The 21,983-nt window shown below is 38.0% G+C and overlaps 1 protein-coding gene across 8 annotated transcripts in view; it reads left to right on the top strand.

Moving 5' to 3' along the window:
* Positions 1–21,983, top strand: part of LOC131682841 (cytoplasmic phosphatidylinositol transfer protein 1) — a 550,652-nt gene that overhangs the window by 381,296 nt on the left and 147,373 nt on the right. For 4 of the 8 annotated variants that reach the window (XR_009304175.1, XR_009304174.1, XR_009304173.1 and 1 more), the window contains 4 exons: positions 8,305–8,441; positions 8,504–9,052; positions 9,109–9,215; positions 9,276–9,682. The exons of 2 other annotated variants lie outside the window; for them this stretch is intronic. The gene's annotated coding sequence lies outside the window, so the exon portion shown is untranslated. Of the gene's footprint in view, positions 1–8,112; positions 8,442–8,503; positions 9,053–9,108; positions 9,216–9,275; positions 9,683–9,769; positions 9,995–21,983 lie in introns of those variants that run through there. 2 more of the 8 variants (XR_009304176.1, XR_009304172.1) reach the window with 2 other exon arrangements.

Raw genomic sequence — 21,983 nt, 5'->3', positions numbered from 1 at the left:
TCGTATCACCTGAGAATAAAAACTCCTTGGTTTTTACTATTGGAGAGTACGCTCAGGTTTTTTTGCGCGGATTTTGAAATTTACGCGGTTTTCATTTGCGCGTTTTTTGAAATTTACGTGGTTTTCATTTACGCGGCCTGTATCCCCCGCGTAAAAAAACCTGAGTGTAATTGCATCGGAAACAATCACATTCCCAGCAGAACTTTTTGTTTTCTAATTTCAAACACTTTTGTTTCGAACTGCACAAAAAGGAAAATTTTAAAACAGAACTTACCGTCCCAGCAGCAGTTTAAGCGAGTGTTCTTTTTCGATTAAAATTCAAGCCATGTCTTAAGCATTACTGGACTTAAAATTGTTTTCCCAGATTATGCAGTCAGAGTATCTGTCCTGCCCTATGTATTTAAAACACAGTTCTAATCGCGTTTTAAAGTATACAACAAATAGAACGGTTGGATATATACCAATTTAAATTTTAAAATAAATCTGTTTTAAATTATGAAACAAACCGCTATACTGAAGATATAATTATGTCAGTCCTATTACCACATAAAAACCTATATAACATAAAACGCTGCAGAATTGGTTTAATAATGCAATGTTTACACTGCAGAGTTATAACACGTTATAATAATTAGCAACAAGAAAAATGTCACCAAGATAACAAAAAAACCGTTTTAACTGGTAGTGCGAACGTTGTATAACAATGTAATTTATCAAATAATTTAATTTGTTCAACCACTAATCAATCAAGAAATACTTAACCTTAAGATTGTTTACTCAAGTTCATTAGTACATTATTGAAAATTTAAATGGAAAATGAAATTTCATATTTCATGGAGAATCTGTATATTTCCGTTGGCGGGCTTGGGCTTCCTCATCACAGTTCTCAATATGGAACTTTTCTTTTGAATATATTTTCTGGACAAACCAGCCAATTTTGACTAGATGGATCAGCCAAATAATGCCAATCACATAGTGAGATACTTGATTAATTGTAATAATAGATTACCGTTAAATGACTTTCAATAAATTATGTTTTAATGTGGAGGGTATATAGCAAATTGTAACATATGAAAACAGGCGAGTGAGCAAGAACGTGAGTCGATATGTGTGATAGATAAAATTCATTTGCACGCTCTTAAAAAAAGCTACATTTTTAATGTCACCGTGGTCGTGTCCTGTACACAACCCTAATCAATTTTCACGGCCTTATAAAAGGTTAAACATTTTCAATATACCATAGGCACATTTGGTATTTCAGATGTAAATATATTAAAAATCAACATTTTGGCATGTTCGACACTCATACACACATTCATAAATATGGTACCGGTTTGTTTGTTTTGGAGATTTATGACACTATTTCAAATGAAACCATGTAATCAGCAAATGTTTGAAAATAATCTCTCTTTCGGCTAATATTGTAAATGCATCACAATTTTTAAAGCATTAGGGCTAGGGTATATATGTACAGGATTTTGTTTTTGACAGCAAATGGGTTCCGTTTTGGAAACATTATTGTTATACATAGTAATTCTTTTTTTAAAATATACGCAATGTATATACTGTTGTAATAAGGGACCTTTCACGACACATCATGACATGTTGTGATATATGGGGGAGGTGGAGTAAGCAAGAAAGTTGGTACTATGGCCACAAAGCCGTATTTAGGAACAGAAAAATGCTGGCGTCCAAATAGTTTGCTCTAGCTATATGATGCCTTTCATAATAATATCAAATTAAAGGTAACCTCAACCTAAAAAAATTCAAAAAGATTTTTTTCGATGGTAGGAAGGACGACCACTTTGTTTTTAATATGAAGAGATGGCTTTTTGGTCACGGTTTTCATACGACAATATCTATATTTCGTCTAATACCAACGTTGGTATTAGACGAAATATAAATATTGTCGTATGAAAACCGTGACCAAAAAGCCATCTCTTCATATTAAAGATTTTTTTGTTGTTTTTGACAAAAAAGGCAATTTTTGACATTAAAAATGTCTTACTCCACTATCTAGGGCTAGGTGTCATTCTAAAATCTAAACTATCTCCCATGTAACGAAACTATATAAGGTTTGCACGCTTATAACTCCGATATTACTAGATGGATTTTAATCATTCATACACCAACCGATTCAGAAACACCTAACTTAAATATTGGTAATAATTTAATATCTCCCAAACAAAAGTAGACTTTTGGAAATTGGAAAAATTAAAAAGTTCACGTAAAACGGGAAAATTACCATTCGTGAGGCAGATTTCTCAGACACAGCCGTCGTGAGAGGGCATCTTAGTCGCTCAATCGAACACGAAAAGTCATAAATAGAAGCGACGCATGTCCGTTTAAATCAGTTGTTGCTAATATCCCATACGAGCAACATCGTCTCCGGGCGATGCAATAAGCGTTATCGATTTTCGGTACCGTTGGCGTTTGCACACACTCGCACCTAAGTGACTAAACCATATACGGTTAGTTTATAAATAGAGGTGACGCGTACCCGTTTGAATCAGTTTTTGTTCTTATGTCGAACGGGTAAGATCGTGGCTGCAGCGTCTGGACGCTACACTAAGCGGTAGATGCTATGCATTTTCGGCAACGGTGGCCGTGTGCGGATTTTTCGGGTACCAGCACGGTGTCACAGAATGATTTGCAAAGTGGGTGGGCGGGGTGGTTTGGATTTAATTCAATACGGTGTGTGCTGCTTAAGAGTGTTGCGTTTGAAAAAAATATATTTATTTTTATGCATGCGTGTGCGTTGTAACTTGTTAATCCATGTTTACGGCGCTTTGTAGTTGCGTAGGGTAAAGAGCCTATTGGTTTTCATGTTTCATATTTCGGTTATATGTTTTTTATCAGTAAGGCATCTGACAACGTGCTTCTGTAGTTATTGCACAGACTAACAGACATAACACTCAAAAACAAAGCTTCGTCCGCTTTAACGGTCATTTTAAATATATTTATAGTTGGGACTGTGGCCACATTTGAAATTATGGCGCCACTGACATATGAACAAGCATATGGGGGATAGACCACTAGTGAAAAATTGTTCGCAAATCTGAGGGGTAACCCACCAGTAAATGATTGTTTGGGACTGTGAATAAAAGGTGGAGCTAGTGTTCTGGGAAAATTGTCGGATCGATGTTTTTTAAGGAATTCTTTCATAGTGTTATGTCTGTTAGTCTGTGGTTATTGCACTGTTCAGCAGCGTAGTATTTTATATAGGAGAGTACACTCAGGTTTTTTACGCGGATTTTGAAATTTACGCGGTTTTCATTAACTCGTTTTTTTTTAAATTTACGCGGTTTTCATTTACACGGCCTATATTTTAACTGGTAGTGCGAACGTTGCATAACAATTTAATTTATCAAATAATTTCATTTTTTCCACCACTAATCGATCAAGAAATACTTAAACTTAAGATTGTTTACTTAAGTTCATTAGTACATTATTGAAAATTTAAATGGAAAATGAAATTTCATATTTCATGGAGAATCTCTCCATTTCCGTTGGCAGGCGTGGGCTTCCTCATCACAGCTCTTAATATGGAACTTTTCTTTTGAATATATTTTCTGGACAGACCAGCCTATTTTTACTAGATGGATCAGCCAAATAATGCCAATCACATAGTGCGATACTTGATTAATTAATAGATTACCGTTAAAAGACCTTCAATAAATTATGTTTTGATGGGGAGGGTATATAGCAAATTGTAACATATGAAAGCAGGCGAGTGAACAAGAACGTGAGTCGATATGTGTGATAGATAAAATTCATTTGCACGCTCTTGAAAAAAGCTACATTTTTAATGTAACCAAACACCCTATATATATATATATATATATATATATATATATATATATATATATATATATATATATATATATATATATATATATATATATATATATATATATATATATATATATATATATATATATATATATATATATATATATATATATATATATATATATATATATATATATATATATATATATATATATATATATATATATATATATATATATATATATATATATATATATATATATATATATATATATATATATATATATATATATATATATATATATATATATATATATATATATATATATATATATATATATATATATATATATATATATATATATATATATTTCGGTTATATATTTTTTATCAGTAAGGCATCTGACAACGTGCTTCTGTATTTATTGCACTGTTCAGCAGCGTAGTATTTACTATAGGAGAGTACGCTGAGGTTTTTTTGCGCGGATTTTGAAATTTACGCGGTTTTCATTTACGCGTTTTTTGAAATTTACGCGGTTTTCATTTACGCGGCCTCCCCTGCGTAAAAAAACCTGAGTGTAATTGCATCGGATACAATCACATTCCCAGCAGAACTTTTTGTTTTCTAATTTCAAACACTTTTGTTTCGTACTGCACAAAAAGGAAAATTTTAAAACAGAACTTACCGTCCCAGCAGCAGTTTAAGCGAGTGTTCTTTTGCGATTAAAATGCAAGCCATGTCTTAAGCATTACTGGACTTAAAATTGTTTTCCCAGTTTATGCAGTCAGAGTATCTGTTCTGCCCTATGTATTTAAAACACAGTTCTAATCGCGTTTTAAAGTATACAACAAATAGAACGGTTGGATATATACCAATTTAAATTTTAAAATAAATCTGTTTTAAATTATGAAACAAACCGCTGTACTGAAGATATAATTATGTCAGTCCTATTACCACATAAAAACCTATGTAACATAAAACGCTGCAGAATTGGTTTAATAATACAATGTTTACACTGCAGAGTTATAACACGTTATAATAATTAGCAACAAGAAAAATGTCACCAAGATAACAAAAAAACCCGTTTTAACTGGTAGTGCGAACGTTGTATAACAATGTAATTTATCAAATAATTTAATTTGTTCAACCACTAATCGATCAAGAAATACTTAACCTTAAGATTGTTTACTCAAGTTCATTAGTACATTATTGAAAATTTAAATGGAAAATGAAATTTCATATTTCATGGAGAATCTGTATATTTCCGTTGGCGGACTTGGGCTTCCTCATCACAGTTCTCAATATGGAACTTTTCTTTTGAATATATTTTCTGGACAAACCAGCCAATTTTGACTAGATGGATCAGCCAAATAATGCCAATCACATAGTGAGATACTTGATAAATTGTAATAATAGATTACCGTTAAATGACCTTCAATAAATTATGTTTTAATGGGGAGGGTATATAGCAAATTGTAACATATGAAAACAGGCGAGTGCGCAAGAACGTGAGTCGATATGTGTGATAGATAAAATTCATTTGCACGCTCTTAAAAAAAGCTACATTTTTAATGTCACCGTGGTCGTGTCCTGTACACAACCCTTTAATTTTTTTATTGTTATGCACCCAAAATACTAACAAAGGACTTTTTAAAATCAACCTTTTTTAAGTTCACATTGAAGAGCTTGAAATTTCCTTTAATTTGATATCAATTTCATGAAAAACGATCAAGCCGTTCTCTTGCAATCCAGGACGCCAAGAAACAAGTTCACCTTTCGCGTCAATATCACTCAAATGAATGAATATACTCTAGCGAAAAAGTTTTTCTTTTACATATTTATAATAAAGCCTTTAAAATAAAAAAAAGTTTAAGCCTTTAACATGGAAACTTGTCTTTAACCACGCGCAAAGGTTCAGAATGATATTGACCGTTTAACGACGCCTCAATCGATCCTTGGTTGGTATATTTCCAGACAAAGCCAATAGCTACGCAATTAAGGCTCAAGTTACCGTTTTTAAGCATGTGTTAGAATTGAACGCATGGTAATATGCGTTGGAAAAATTGTATTCAGCTTTGCCACTGGATTATCCATTTATACCTTTTCAAAACTCTAAATGAAGAATATCAGTCGATTTATTAGATCATCACCAGTGGCGTAGCCAGAAATTTGGTTTGGAGGGGGTTTTGATGAAAATCGCAATTTTTTTGGAAAAATCTTAAAATTTAGTATGAGTTTGATAAATTATTGAAAACTCAAAAACATAAGTAGTCTCACAGACGTCATTCCAGTCTACAAACAAGAAGAATCAACATGGAACAGTTTTCAAACCTCTATAGATTATTTTGTTGTATAATATGTCAATGAAGTCAAAAATTGCGATCTATTAAAGTGGGATAAATGATCTAAAAAATTTTCAACGTTCAAGATCACCTAATATAATAATCCTTGACTTTGAAGGTTTGACAACTTCGGGAAGTTATCAACATAAAACAGCGCCTGCTTTGATATAGAAATTTTAGTGATTAATTCTCATAGAGGTAATTATGGCGAATTAATTTTTCAAAAATATTAAGAGACATGGTGCCTTCAGCAAAGTTTTTGATAATGTTATTTCAAACAATTTTGTTGAAAATATGAAGGCTACATGAATTCAACATATAGGGATTTAAATGAACTGGGAATGCTATATTTCTCCTTAGTGAAGAAAAATTTAGGTGAAAACTATTTTTTCTGCGCTACGGATAAAATTGTTTGAAACAATCATTGCGAGTTGAGAACACAAAACCTATAACTAAATTATGGATGGATGGAACTGAAACTTGCGTTTCGACTTCATCTCATCAGAATTCGACACTAACTTGGTGGGCGGAGTAAGCTAGCGCCGAATTGATGCTAGCTCCTGAAAATGGAATCACTCTTTGTGTTTTTGAGTCCTTTTAATATCTGGGAATGATTTGTTTTAAATCCAATTTCCTTATTTTTTGTAAGCTTCAAAGGCACCTTGAACGCAATGTGAATTTATTATTTAATTACCGCAGAAGAGATTTATCAAATACAGTAACTTCAGAATAGCTTGTTGTAAAGGTTTTCTACTACTATATTTCGATACTCTGAATATGTGGGATATTTATGTCTTTGACAAAGTTGTTTGAAAAAGCACTTTTGAAAACTTTGCTGAAGACATTAAGTGTCGACCTAAATTTGCTTGAAGAGTAATTCTTCTCTATAATTACTTCTAGGAGGATTAACCGTCAAAATTATTCTATCAGCAGATGAACAGTTTTACGTTTTGAAATTCTTCAATGTTACTTAAGATCGAAATTTGGCAGTTTCGAATGAATATGATCGTGACCGTTAAAAATTTATCGAGCATTAATTTTACTTTTCTTCATTAGTCAACCTCACAACTTGCAGTACGTAGCACACAAAATTTTAGTACGCCATTCATTGCATCCTGCTAAGAGGCTATTCATATAGTTGATAATACAACAAAAATCCAATGCTCATAAAACCGATTCTGACCTGCTAGAGACAAAATTACACCAGCTTTCAACTATTTTCTGAAATGTTATTCTTGTTGTTAACCATATTGAATTGTTGTCTAAGCTCTACATAATCTAAAAAAATACATTTTCGGCAAATGTTGAAATGTATGCAAGTTTTCGTTAAAACAAGCTTATGTTTTATATGCAATCAACCTATTCAAATTTAGATTCCCATTCGAAAAATTGTCTCCAATCCATATTTTTAAGCATCTTTCCAAAAATGAGCTCATATTAATTCAGACAGTTATTTTATTTTACATTGAAGTAATTTGACAACTATGGGATTTTGGTTAAGAGATAAGTTACAAGATCCCCTTCCCACAATTTTCCAAAAGTTCTCATGATGCTTTAAACACAGTTCTCAATGTAGTGATCAGAGAATATTCTTCCAAAAATATTTTGTGGAATATTAAATTAAATTCGTCAGTATCAATTTTTCTTTCAATCCAATTAATTTTGGTTTGAGGGGGTTTTTAAACCCCCAACCCCCCCCCCCCCCCCTGGCTACGCCACTGATCATCACGATTCAATTCATGCAAAATAACTGCTGAAGAAACCATCGGGTTAGCTAAACGGTGCTTTTGAAAAAGTGGCTGTGGTTTTTTTTATTGCGCAGTTGTGTTGCATACCCCAGGACGGTGTGGTAGTGACAAAAAATCACAGCCACTTTTTCAAAAGCACCGTTTAGCTAAGCCGATGGTTTTTCCAGCAGGTATTCAGCATGATTTGAATCGTGATGATCTAATAAATCGATTGATTTTCTTCTTTTAGAGTTTTGAAAAGGTTTTGTATGGATAATCCGGTGGCAAAGCTGAACACATTTTTTTCAACACATAGAGTTTTCGGTTGAAGGAACTGGTGGAGTTTTCTGCACTGAAATTGCACTTTTCTTGCAGAAGTGTTGTCAAAACGCCGACACCATGTTCCATTGATTGGAACTGCAATAAAAAAGTGCAATTCCAGTGCAATTTCAGGGCAGAGATTTGGCACCGAAAAAATTGTCGGTGGAGCCAGTGCACTCACCAACATAGACCAACACCAATCACGCAAATGTCAAAACAATGTTCAAACAGGATGAGTAAACAAACCGGTCATCACAGGTAAACTAATATGACTTGGTTTTATTTATTTTAAATAACAATGTTATTTGTTATAATTACAGAAAACGACAGGGATAGTACCCTTCTGTCGGAATCGTATTTGGTGCTCATTGGTTTGCGAGTTCTCGACTTCAATTCTGTCAACTAGAGGTATGCGTTTTATTGATTAGTAGCTCCCGTTTTCCCGGACGTGATCTCAATAGGTCCTGCCGAGGTGAAAACAGAGCCGAACTGATCCATACATAGGTGTAAAATATTCCGAATGTGGCCTGGAATTCTACTAGGTGGATGTTCTAGATCCTCTGCATAACCGACTAGAAACTATTACCCATTGTCGAGCAGCCGCAAAGTGGATTACAACCGAAGGCTGGAATTTCCCCAAAAATAGCGGTTCCGAAGCGGTGATCATCTCCAGAGCCGCCACCACCTCCACGTAAAGAAGCAGTTCAGTGTGAACCAAAAAAGGGAGCCGTCGAACAACAGACGAAACCGTCGCCCGTTATCACTATCAACGGGAAGGATTACCAGGTTCTAAAAAGCTCGGTTCCGGTGGCTCCAGTTCAGTGTTTTCGGTCAAACAAATGGGGACGGGCGTTGAATGTGCGTTGAAGGTAGGTGTTCGGGAAGGAATAATTTCAAGAAAATATCTCAAACCCATTGTTTTCAGTTAGTGAATCTCGAAGGCGATTCCAGCATAGTAGAAGGCTACTTAAACGGAACGAAACTGTTGGCGAAATTGCAAGGGAATGAAAATGTAGTAGCGCTGTATGACTAGTGAGTATTTATAGAATAAAAACAGTTACATTTAATCTAATCGAAACGATGAACTTTTAGTTGTCATGTTGCGGAGTCTAACCAACTTAACCTGGTAATAGAAAAGGGTGATAATGATCTGCACAAAATCCTGCAAAGCTACCGCAAGGATATCCCGCTGTACACGGTCATGCATATTTGGTACCAGATAGTGCAGTGTGTGCACTACATTCACGAGCACGGTGTCATCCATCTGGATTTCAAACCGGCTAACTTTCTGATGGCAAACTGTTTGACTTATGCATCGCCAGCAATATCTCCTTCGACTCCACCAGTATTATGAAGTTTTCCCAAGCGGGCACATTCAACTACATCAGCCCATACACTTCCACGGAGAATCTTCTCACTGGGGTGCATACTGTACACATTTTTTTCGGTTGCTGTATAAGAGGACTCCATTTTCCCACATCAAGAACAACTACAACAAGGTAAATGTTATCAACAAACCCAACACGACTATTCAGTTTCTGACGCTGCCCAGTTATTATCCACCGATTTTGCTCGAAATGCTGCAGCGATGTCTCAAGTACGATCCAAAGACGAGAGCTTCGACGGCGGATTTGCTTGACTACCCGTTTGATATGATGATTGGGAAATGATGCTGTAGCAGCTTTACATATGTGTATGTCTTGTCTTAAAGAACCGGTTTGTAAACGATATTTATTAGCCAAACAGTGGATTTTAACAGAACAAGGTTTATTTTATTTGGAACGAAATATATTATGTATTTACGCATTTGATTGGTTGTTTTCCACACCTCTTCCATCAGATCTTTTAGTGTGACCTCCTCCAAGTTCTATTTTAGCTTTTCTTCAGGCATTTGCGCTACATGTTGGTATACTTGGTACAGTTCGTGGTGGCAGAAAACAGTAACGAACCGATCCATACATAGGAGTAAAATGTTGCAAAGGTGGCTTGGAATTCTAATGGTCGATGTTCTAGATCCTCTGCATAACCGACTCGAGTCGCAAGGAACCAATTTCGTCGCTGTTGTGCTATCTTATGACAAGCGCCATTTAGCACATTTCGAGAAAAACGATTTTTAAAGTTTGAGATTGAATATCTTAAAACTTATAAATGGTATAAATAATCAAAAGAAGACAATTGATGCTTCTATCTATTCTGCATTAATCTCTCAAATATTACGAAGATCGGTTGACTATGTTGCGAGTTTTTACTAGGAATGTAAACAAAAGTCGCACTCACACGTGTCATAGGCGTGTATTGATGACAAAATTTGTATGACGTGTCATAATCGTGCATGGAAAATTTTCCATAGAAAAAAATCATCAATTTTTAACTTTTATTCATATCTTAGCGTTCATATAGTCTATAAACAATCGGTGAAATGCATTTTGAAGGAAATGAGTCAGGGAATCTAGAAAAAAATGTTATTTTTGGTTACAGTGTTGCCAAATATCTTTTATTTCCAGTTTGATACTAAAAATGTGTTTTTCTCACAAGTCGTGTAATTTTCTTTTGAAAATGTTTATGCCATTGTGTTCCTCAGACATTTTCACATATAAAAACATCTAAAACTTCAATATAGCTTGAGCAAATCCCTAGATACAGTGATTTGAAGCAAAAAACTCACAATTTCTCATCATGTTTCTCGCTATATCTAAGTAACCAAGTAGAATTTCAAAATTCTGAAAACGCCACTTTGTAGAGATTTTTCAATCGCGTAATGTGGCATATCTAGCTCAGTTTACCCCAAAATGGCGTTTGTCATAAGATAGCACAACAGCGACGATTTGCCGGGAGTGACAGCCACTGCTTGATGAGTAGCATTCCTGGAATGCATCTAGTAAATAGTTGAATACTGTTGGTTCGAATCCTTCGGAATGTATTCATGCTTTGGTTCAGAAGCAGAACAGGAAAAGTTACTGGTAATATCTAATGGAGTTTAAGCAGTGAACGTGAATAGAGTGTTTCGATTTCGTTCGACAAGGTCAAAAGGCAAACCCCTAAAATTATATTCTGACGTACGAAGAGTAGGTGGAAGGCTGGTTGGGCAACATGTTATGCTATGGGATTATTATTGATTATGTGAAGAATACATCCAATTTTCTATTAATTGAAAAGTGAACAGGACAAATAAAGAAATTTGAAATTAGTCATCTGGCCCTTAATTTACTGGAAGTAGGTTACATTCTTTTCGATAAGGTCATTGAGGTAATCAATGTAGAACTTCTTATTGGACGGTTGTTACAATTTATGATCTTCAATTTCTCATAAAGGAAATGCTACAAGAAATTTATCGGCAGCCTTAAAGAAGCATATAATGAAGATTCCAATCGACTCAAACCGACGATATTAGGACATGTGTACTAATAAATAAAGTTATTTCTCTATTTGCTAGTTTTGGATTTGGTCGGATAAGATTCCAAAAGTATAGTTTATTTCTGATTTCGTTAATTCAACACGTCTTGGGAAGTAAGCTTCAGAGAGCAGTTTTCATGTAAACTGGATTAATATGAACAACTATCATTCTATTCGGAGTATTGTTCATCTTGGTGCGATGCGTTACTATGCGTGCTATTCGTAGATTGCATGCATACTAACGATTATCATGTGCATGTAGGCAGTCTAACTCATCTTGCTTGTAACATAAATGATCGGAAATAAACATGATTTTTTTGAATTCCATAAACCAATAGCATGAGAATCGTCATTGCCAACCACAACCATCTTCACCGGTACATATGATAGGATAACAAATGTTGATGTGATACCTACTTATAGGAAGGCCACCGACTCAGCGACGTCTCCATAAGTATTACGGGGTTGTGTTGCTGGACAGGTCTAGGATTTGGGTTGGTTAGTATTCAAGTACGCGAATATTCAAAGCAAAATGATATTTAGTTACATTTTTCTTGTGTTTAAACTCTGGATAGCCGGCCATTTCCAATCGGAATTTACTTTCAAACGTCATCGTGATCAGAAATAATTAACTTATTTAGTTTAAAAAATTAGAAAGTCTAAAAGATGCCGCTAAATGTTTATTTATTTAAATGCTTTAACCTCATAGGTCACTTATCTTGCGAGAAAGAAAGAAATGTGGCAATTAACATCGCATTATATACATATACAAATCATTGTTTTGTTATATAGGTGTGGTTGCTATTGTATTTTACCTCGAGAAACGGTGTGATTGATTCGTTCGAGAAGGTCGAAAAGTCCTGCATTCCTAAGGACAGTAGCACTCCTAATGTGGTTGTTGTCGAAGATCTCTCTGATGTAGTGCGGTAATTATAGAGCTGCCGGAGGTCGCCGTACACCGGGCAGTTCAATAAAATATGTTCCACCGTGGCTTGGGTTCCACATTTATTTATTTATTTATAGTTAATATCAACAGACACAGTGTGGTCCTAATGATAATTTCTTAATTTATTTTAAAAGTCAGATTGTAATCTGCTACGTGGAATGTGAAAGTCGAACTCGGATGACACTGTTGAAAGTCCGCTGCAAACCAATGATGGCACCGTTAACTCCATAGTTAGTCCAGCGAAGAGGTAATCTGAGGAATATATTATTGCGAAGAGAATGTGGACGAACGTTCATATTTATCACACTAAGAAGTTCGGGACAGTCGATTCGATCGTGCAAAATATCCGAAATCGTCATAGCACGGGATAGATCCCGCCGCACTTGCAATGTGTCTAGTCCAATAAGCAAACCACGACTTTCGTAACTTGGCAGCTGGTGAGGATTGCGCCAAGGCAATCAACGAAGGGCAAACCTAACAAATCTGCGCTGTACTGCCTCAATTCGAAGACACCGTTGAGATAATGAGGTTTCTACACAACTGAACAATATTCCAGTGTTGAACGAACGAACAGTAAAGAGATTTCAAGCAATAGATATCTGAAAAGTGCTTAGATATTCTCATAATGAACCCCAAGCAGCGTGATGCCTTTGCGACAAAATAGCGGATATGTTGCTTAAACGTCAGTTGTTCATCGAGAAAAACTCCAAGATCTTTGACACAATTCACTCTGTCAATCGTGGATTCTGCTAGACAGTATTCGAAACGAATTGGCGTTTTTTTTTCCTGGATAACGTAATGACCGCGCATTTCTTGGGATTTAGGGTCATTCGGTTGCTTTCGCACCATTCCGTAAAGGTTACCAGTTGGCATTGAAGGAAAGCTGCATCAGTATTCCTGATTCTGTGGTATAACTTGAAGTCGTCAGCGAAAGACAACCGTGGTCCTTCTAAACAAAAGTTGACGTCGTTGAAATACAGAAGAAAAATCAATGGACCGAGATGGCTGCCTTGCGGAATGCCAGATGAAGCGAAGAACTCTTCGGATACACAATCACCTATCTTGACTGCCAGACGACGAGTACTGAGATACGATTGCATCCAGCGGATAATAATAGTACCAAAGCCAAGTCTATCCAACCTTGCCACTGCAATAGCGTTATAAATCTTTTCAAATGCAGCTAAAAGGTACGTATAAATAACGTCAGTTTAAAGGCCGCCAGACATGGCATCTGTCACACATGTTGTGAACGACAGAAGATTCGTAGATGTTGAACGTTTCGGCATAAATCCATGCCGAGTCTCGGAGATATACTGTTTGCAGTGGCTGAAGATGGGTTCCAGCACAGTCATTTCAAATAGCTTAGGAACTGCGCTTAGCGTTGTAATACCGCAGAGCGCTTGTCGACTTCCTTTTTATCGCCTTTTTTGTGAACTGGAAACATGAAGGAGGATTTCCAGAGCTCGGGAAATACTCCGGTTGTTAGCGATAGTTGAAACAGATGACAAAGAGGTTCAATTAGACCGGCAGAGCATTTTATAAGAATAATAGTTGGTATACCATCTGGGCCTGTCGAGGTTAAGGCCTTCATTGTGCCAATCGCAAGTTGTACCATATTATTGTCGATATTGATAGAGCTCAAAGATTGGTATGATTGAGGTACATTGAGTGCCGCGCATGAAACCTGGATCGGTGCCAGTTTCTCGTTGGAGAAAACACTCGCCAAGACGAACATGTAATACATGTTGGTGGAGGGACACGCGATACGATGCGGGCATGGGAAACTTTTGTATGCCAACTCTGAGCCGCGACCTCGGCCGCGACAGTACTGCTGTTCTCCGGTGTTCGGTATTACTGTGCGAATGACACACGAAAGTTTCAGCTATTCTTGACGTCAACTTGCCATAACTGTCTGCGGCTGGGACAAGTGTTGGGAGATGTCGGCGGGTGTGTCTCCCTCTGGCCACCAAGCGGACAGGTCTTTCATTGCCGTCGATGTTGCAGTGACTGGGGACACAGCAGATTGTTGTGAGTGGATCATACTTGGCCTCGATAGCCTGGATGAAGGGGTGGCGGGATTTTCGCGACTCAATGGCGGAGAATCGAACAGCAAGGCGACGGGAGTGTCTTCCAGTTTCTGGACCATGGCGAGTGCGATAGCTGACACCTTCGCTGAAAAAGCAGAGCATGGTGCCGGTAAGCGGAAAGAAAGCCCTTCCTATATTACGCTTACTCCTATTCCAACCTCATCTTGGAGCCGTCGGTGAAAATCCGCACGTGATTGCTATACCATCAGTCGGTTGTATTTGGCTCGGACTTCACTACCAGCAGCGACCCACAGTTCTGCAGACAGACTTGTGTCCAGGTTGGGTCCGCGGACGTACCAGTTCCGGTCACGAACTCGGTGTAAGCGGGCGATCGGTGGCAGATCCATGTCTGTGCATTCCCGATGGATCTGGTTGGCTGTCTGTAGAAGAAAGTTTTTCTTACCGCCCGAACCAGAAGGATCGGCCTCCCTGTTGTAATGTGGTTTGTGCTGTAGCGGTGTGTAATCACGCTTTTAGCGGGTGTCATGTTAAAACTAACTGATAACGCCCATCTACTCACCACGCTTAGGGGGCTTGAAGTTTATGACGGGTTCGCCGGATTGTTCTTCCTATAGCGACCAACACGATATCGTCGGCGTAGAACTATATGTAATGTAATGTTCGAAGTAATGTTCCAGTTCTAGAATATGATTTGCAAATTTTAACTTGTAATCTGGCAATATGGGTATCAAAATTCCGCAAATTGTCTCAGAAGTCTGTTATTTATCGTTTCGGGACCATATGAAAATTTGACTTCGGAAGGGCCACTCACGGCATCATGGGAAACTGCTTTGGAATGTCCGTTCCGCGGTCGAATGCCCAACCATGAGATGCAGTCTGCTCATGGAATTCCAAGATTTTTGATATCCATATTTCCAGTATTCCATTGAAATTCACTAATAGCATCCCAGCACTGGAACAGATGAGTTTCTGAATCCAAAAGATCCAAAAATGTACAAATCGGTTAAAAAATACAAAAGTATGAGTATTTCAATTTTGCGGGTACCCGGGTACACTTGTCGGCCTGTTACGTGAAACCTGATGGGAGCCCTTCCCCAGACTCCCGCTTGCCGCATAGTCAACTTCATTTCCGCAAAAGCTATGCTTGGTGTTAACCTTTCGCAAAATATCCACTTCCACCTTGAGTAACAATGGAATAGTACTCTGTCGGACACATAACGGTTAAAAAAATAATCGAGCTTGATATATTTTTTCTTTTATTTGAAATTACTCTAAAACTTTTCATTAGTTTATGTTGAATAGTCAATTTTGAACTATTTCCAAATTAGCTCATTTTTCGTAAAAAAGACGTGATTCAAGATAATGACCAATGCCCCATATGGTGCTTACAATTACTAATACCTCAAACGTCAATCCGTAATAACTTGGGCGGTTTCATTACAACTAATGGGAACAATATCCGGATCATTCAACATAAGAAACACTCAAACGAGTTAATTCTACCATGTTATGAATTTTTGAATAAAACTTTTGAGGTAGATCGACAGCGGAATATAATTCAGATGTGTTGAAATTCTACCCCTTTGCATTAACCGATCCGTAAGGAACCAACTTTCCGTGAATGTAACTTCTGGTCGAGGAATTCAATCCCGAAAAGAACCAGTTTTTTTCTTCGATACATGCAGATTATCCTGTATGGTTTTTCCGCTCCACCGACCGATTGTTGCAGAAAATGTATTATAATGATTCATTGTGACCACTTCATTGCCGCCCACATTCATCCACTTGTATCGATATTTTCCAATGCCGAGCAATTTTATATTCATTGGCAAACAACTAATGATGTGGAGGAAATTTACCACGACAGTAACTGGATTTCGAATGATGCAGTAAATTATATCGTCAGCTATCTTTCAACTCCGAAAACAGACTTTTAGGACACCATTTGCTTCTGAGGTGCTAAATTACAACAGTAGCCGATAAGCCGCACTCTTTCGAAGAATATACATTCTCGCATCATAAACAATACATAAATTGATAATAACTTCTTTTTTTTAACTTAACATTTTATTTGGTAAACAAACAACAGCTGTTAAATGACAGCTCGGATAATTACACGCACTCATTCAAGCCTGCACTCGATTCGCATTGGAGTGTTCCATTGGCAACGTGCCAGTGCAAAACACCGGCGCGGTGTCAGTGCCATCAATCGAAAACCCATTATGATTCACTCACTGAGTGGCAGCGTGTATTAGCTGCACAAACACATTGCACTATGGTCCCAAAGCTGTATTTAGGAAGACAAAACTGTTTGCGCCTAAACCATTGGTTTTAGATATATGGTATCTTCGGCAAACTTTCTTAGGGCATGTTCAGGAGCGTTTTATTTTGTATAGGAGTTTCAAAGTAGAACTGGAACTGAAACATTCACATACCCAGCAGAGCGTTTTGTTTTATAAGTTCGAACAGTTTTGTTTCAAAATTTAAAACTGTTATACGACTCCGTTCTGTTTGTTGCTAATTTTAAAACACGTTTAGAACTGTGTTTTAAATACATGCAAAGTTTTCAGCACAGACACTTAGACCCGATAGGCTGGGAGGAAATATATTTGAATGCAGTCACGCTGAATGAATGGCGAGACATGAATTTTAAACTGAATAGAACATCCGGTAAAACTGCTGCTGGGGACAGCAAGTTCTAGTTTTAAAATTTTCAGTTTCATATAGTAGAACTGTCAAAATTATGAATCTAGAACTGAAACACTCCTGAACATGCTCTTAGAACTTTCTTGCCGATTTTTTTATATTAGTTGAATTAGGATGGTCCTTGTGGTTTGGGTGTTCAAAGTATCAACTTCTTAGATATGTAAAATTCAGCTACATAATGTTCTACAAAGTTATAAATCAATCAAATTGAAGCAACTTTTCTGAAGAAATGGTGTGGCTATCTCTAATGGTTCATGTGCTATGATTTCTGCAATATTTAAGGTAGGGTGGAAGTTAAATTCGACGCCATCTGATCGTCGTCATCCAGCAGTGGTATCTGCAGGTTAGGTTCTCTCGCAACATGGTGAGGTTGAGTGCACCGATCAAACCAACCTTATTTGTAGGCGCCGCCTGGTAAGGTAATTGCGAGTTATACACTTTTATTTTTCTAGTGATGGTTTTTGAGAGTAAAATGACGCCGCCAAAGAAGCCAAAAGCATCTCTCATTAAAATGGCGAATTTAAAACGTTTACACCGCCGGCTCACTAAAATATTGGGTTCCGCTCAACTGATTAAGTCATTTAATGATCAGTTCGACCCTATGCAAAGTGACCAATTGTCGGTTCGAATACAACGTCTCGATGAGTTGTGGCGAGTTTGAAAGTATTCAAGATGAAATCGAGGTTCTGGAAGATTCAGAAGAGCAATTTTCGGATGAACGCCGTGAGTTCCAAACATTTTATTTCGAATTAGAGGCATCCTTGAAGGGTAAGCTTCCATCTCGTCCACCTGCGGCACCTCCACTGCCATTGCCATCGGTTCATGTGCAGTCAGTTGCGAACATACGGCTGCCAGAAATTTCGTTAAAACAGTTCTCTGGCAAAATTGATGATTGGGTATCTTTTTGTGATCTGTTTGTGTCATTAATTCACAACAATCAACAACTCGGAGCTGTTCAAAAGTTGCATTATTTGCGAACAACGATTTCTGGTGAAGCGGCTGGAATCATTTCGTCGCTCGATCTGTCTGCCAACAACTATTCGGTTGCTTGGAAAATGTTGCGGGAACGATACGAAAATAAAAACTTTTTGATTAAAAGACACATGTCTGGATTACTGTCAATTTCTTCCCTAAAAAGGGAGTCGTCTTCGGGACTTTCGGAACTGGCCGATGAGTTTGACCGGCATGTACAGTTACTTGACAAACTCTAGAACAAATAGGACAACTGGAATTCGTTTCTCGTCGAGCGGTTGAGTAATTGTTTAGATTCCGCTGCGCTACGAGAATGGGAAACACTCTGACGAGAAAAGGCCCACTTACAAACAACTTCTCGAGTTTGTGCACAAGAGATCACGAATCTTACAAACCATAATGCTCTCCCACACTAGCAATACCCAATCAGATATAAAACCATTAAAGTCTCGCCTCACCACTGCCCACGTTGCTGCTGATAACACCCCTAAGTGCCCTAGTTGCAAACAAGCTCATTTGCTATTCCAGTGCGACCAGTATCGCAATCTCGCTCCGAAGCAACGTTTCGAGTTTGTCAAGAGGCATGGGCTCTGTATAAACTGCCTCAAAACACTCATCTTGCGAGGGATTGCTCCAGCGGTTTCTGCAAAACCTGCGCAAAGAAACATCATTCGCTGCTGCATCCGATGCCGGCTTCGTCGCCCACGGTGACAGTAACATCTGCAGCAGGCTCCAAGCAATTAACATCCGCTTTGACGTGTCAGCCCGCTAAAGCATCCTGTTCGCAAGTTTGTCCGGTCATAAATGTCCATCCGGTAGGGTGTTCGGTAGCCTCACCACTCGCGGTCCCGTCGTCGTCTAAAACGTTGAACTCACATTCGTATTCGGTCGGTATCGCTCCCTCCTCGCCGTCGGTTGATAAATCGTTCGATATCGCAAACAATCACCTTTCATACTCCTCCTGTCAAAGTGCAGAACTGAATTCGAAGGTTCGTAATACTATGGTGATGTTGTCCACGGCCATCATTAAAGTGAAAGATGCAGATAATAGTTATCAGTTGTAACATGTTCACCTTTTTCGCATTTTTTGTCATTATTCGTTCACTATGCTCACTGTGCCAAAACGCATCACATCAAGAAATATTCAGACGCTTGTGTACAAATATTCCCTGCATGCAATTTTAGCCTATTTCGGATGAACTTTCAAAAAATATTCCGTTTTACCAAAACCCAAATGCGCATTATAATGAAATGGATAGATACGAATGTGTTAAGAGGAAAGAGTATTCTTAAAATTCAAGCGAGAGAAATGGTTGTCGAAAGAGTAGTATTTGTAAAAATACGTACTTCCGACTACGAATACTCGAATCACTTGACGCCTATCTGAGGATTTACAGAACTGCAACTCGTCCATTTCGATCCTGATCGTGGAAGAGGCAGCAGTGTGAAGTTCTTTTTTTAGTATCGCGGTGTGTTAAGGTAGTTTGTTGAAAATGTGAGAAGTTTTTTTAGGATTAAATTTATTAAAAAAGTTCCTTTCCGATAGGCATAGCTAGTGCGGTCAGTGAATTGTGCGGTCAGAAATACAAATTTGAATTCGCTACATTTCGTGCGAACTTGTGTGTGAAAAGAAGGTAAGATTAAATAATTGAGTTGTGTGATAAAAAGCTTCAAAGCGTCCAATAGCCGATCGACGGCTTCTTTTCTTTTATTGCAAAAGGTTGGACATTTTCCGCCATCCGCGTTCTAGCGACGCATACGCTCGGCACGCCGCCCATCTCGTTTGCCACCTTGCTGACCACACGTTCCGGCTTCGAAAGTTCCTGACGCTTTTGGCAAAAGGTCGGAAGGAAGCAGCAAAGCCATCAACGCGCTTCGTTAGAGCGACGGCCATCTTCGTCGTCCAAAAGTTGGCCGAATTCAACACCCAGTAGGCAAAGGCCTAATTAGCGTCATCATTGCGACGCCATTGTAGACGCCGTCCGTCGCCAACGCTGAATTGGTTTGCGATAGGAAGTCGGTGCCGAAACCGCAATACCAGTCTTCACCCAGCTGAGATGCAGCTCTGCTAGATCGACGCTGTTCCTGAAATAACGCATGTAAGTTAAAAACAGATCATTTTTCCGTGCACGTAGACCAGTACACACAAACGAAGATTTGACCTTCGAAAGCTTTCTTTGCCGCTCGAAAGCTAAAGCCGAGCGCGCATTTGTACTGCTCAGCGCAGCTTTATCCGCTAGCAGAGATTTTGGCCGCACTTAGGTAGATAGAAAAGGGGAAAGCTAGAAAGAAAGGAAAGGAACACGAAAAATGTAAAGCTTAATGAATATGTGAATCCTAGGTTAAGAATAAATGCTGTCTTTTAATCCGTCCAATAAAATGTTTTCCTGTTAGTTAGTGTTACCGGAAATGTTTGAATTTTTTATGTTGATTAGCTTTCCCGTGTAGTGAATTTGGTTCGAGAAGATCTCCCACGTGTCGCGTCTTTTCCGTAGATTTGAAATTTCTTTGTGTTTGTTTTACTCCGATGGGCTATCGGGAATTAGTCCCCACTACTACTTACAAAGCGAGAGGGAAAGAGTGTTCGACTGAGTTCTGCCTGTGATGATAACTGATCGTTTTTTTAGTGCATGAGCTTTCGAGTTCGTATAACGATCATTTCCCTTGCGCGAAACAGAGTGCATCTTTTCACATTTTGTGTTTACCTACCGTTCCTTTGCGCCATTTCGGGATCAATTTCTATAACCTGCCCTGAGGATAGGTTTCATGCAGGGCAATTCTAACCTGACGGGTGGTTCTCTTCGGGGGTGGCACTAAAGCTACTCGTTTAAAACGTCCTGATGAGTGTTTTGGTAGACGGAAACCGTAAACGGCCATTTGTCCGCTTCATTTTGGCGCCCAACGTAAATTTTGGGGTAATTTTTTTCCTGTTGCGCGCATCACATTTTGACATCCAACTTTAAAAAAAGGCTAAAATTTTGCGGACTCATGTAATGCAATTTGCATCTTGAGTTAATTTATTGTTGGAATTTTTTTGACGTAGGACTACGTCTTTGTTTTCGATATAGGGGTGCACGTTGCAAATTCTACAAAAATGGTATGTAACGAAAAGTGGTCCAATTTTAAACGCATATAATTCAGCCATCTCACGATAAATTTTCAATTTTTTTGCACATATCGCCCCGAAATACTTCTAAGAATAGAATCCAATAGATAAACCCAAAGATTTTTGATATCATGGCATTAAAAATTTAAATAATGAACAACCTAGTCAAAATATCACACATTTACACACAGAAGATAGCGCTTCCCTAGTCCAGCACGACAGATTTGTGTACCTAGCGCGCCACGCTTCTATGAATGACGTCATCATCGACTATTTAAACGGACGAATTTCGCCAGTGCAGCTCAGTTGCCTGTTGAGCGGCAGACAAAGCAGCTCACTGCGTTGTGTGTTTTCACAGCCAGTGTAGCTGAGTTAGAAGTCCGTTACACTGCCTGTGGAGGTACGGTACCCAGTGAATGCGACTGTGCTTGCCGTTCACTATGCTATCTTTTGTGTTGTGCTCGTTTCCAGCACACTTTTAAGTATAATTATTCGTACACAAAATAGTTTGTACATACGAGCTCCATTTGCAAACACGGTTAACATAGTGTCGTGGTATTAGTTGTCTCTTTTGCTCTACCCATCATCATCAGCGTTGATTCATTTTGATTTGTGCGCTTGGGTTTAAC

This window comes from Topomyia yanbarensis, chromosome 2 (assembly GCF_030247195.1).
Source record: "Topomyia yanbarensis strain Yona2022 chromosome 2, ASM3024719v1, whole genome shotgun sequence".
NCBI classification, from domain to species: Eukaryota; Metazoa; Arthropoda; class Insecta; order Diptera; family Culicidae; genus Topomyia; species Topomyia yanbarensis.
Note: the sequence above shows the minus strand (reverse complement) of the source record. Positions and strands in the feature narration are given on the sequence as shown.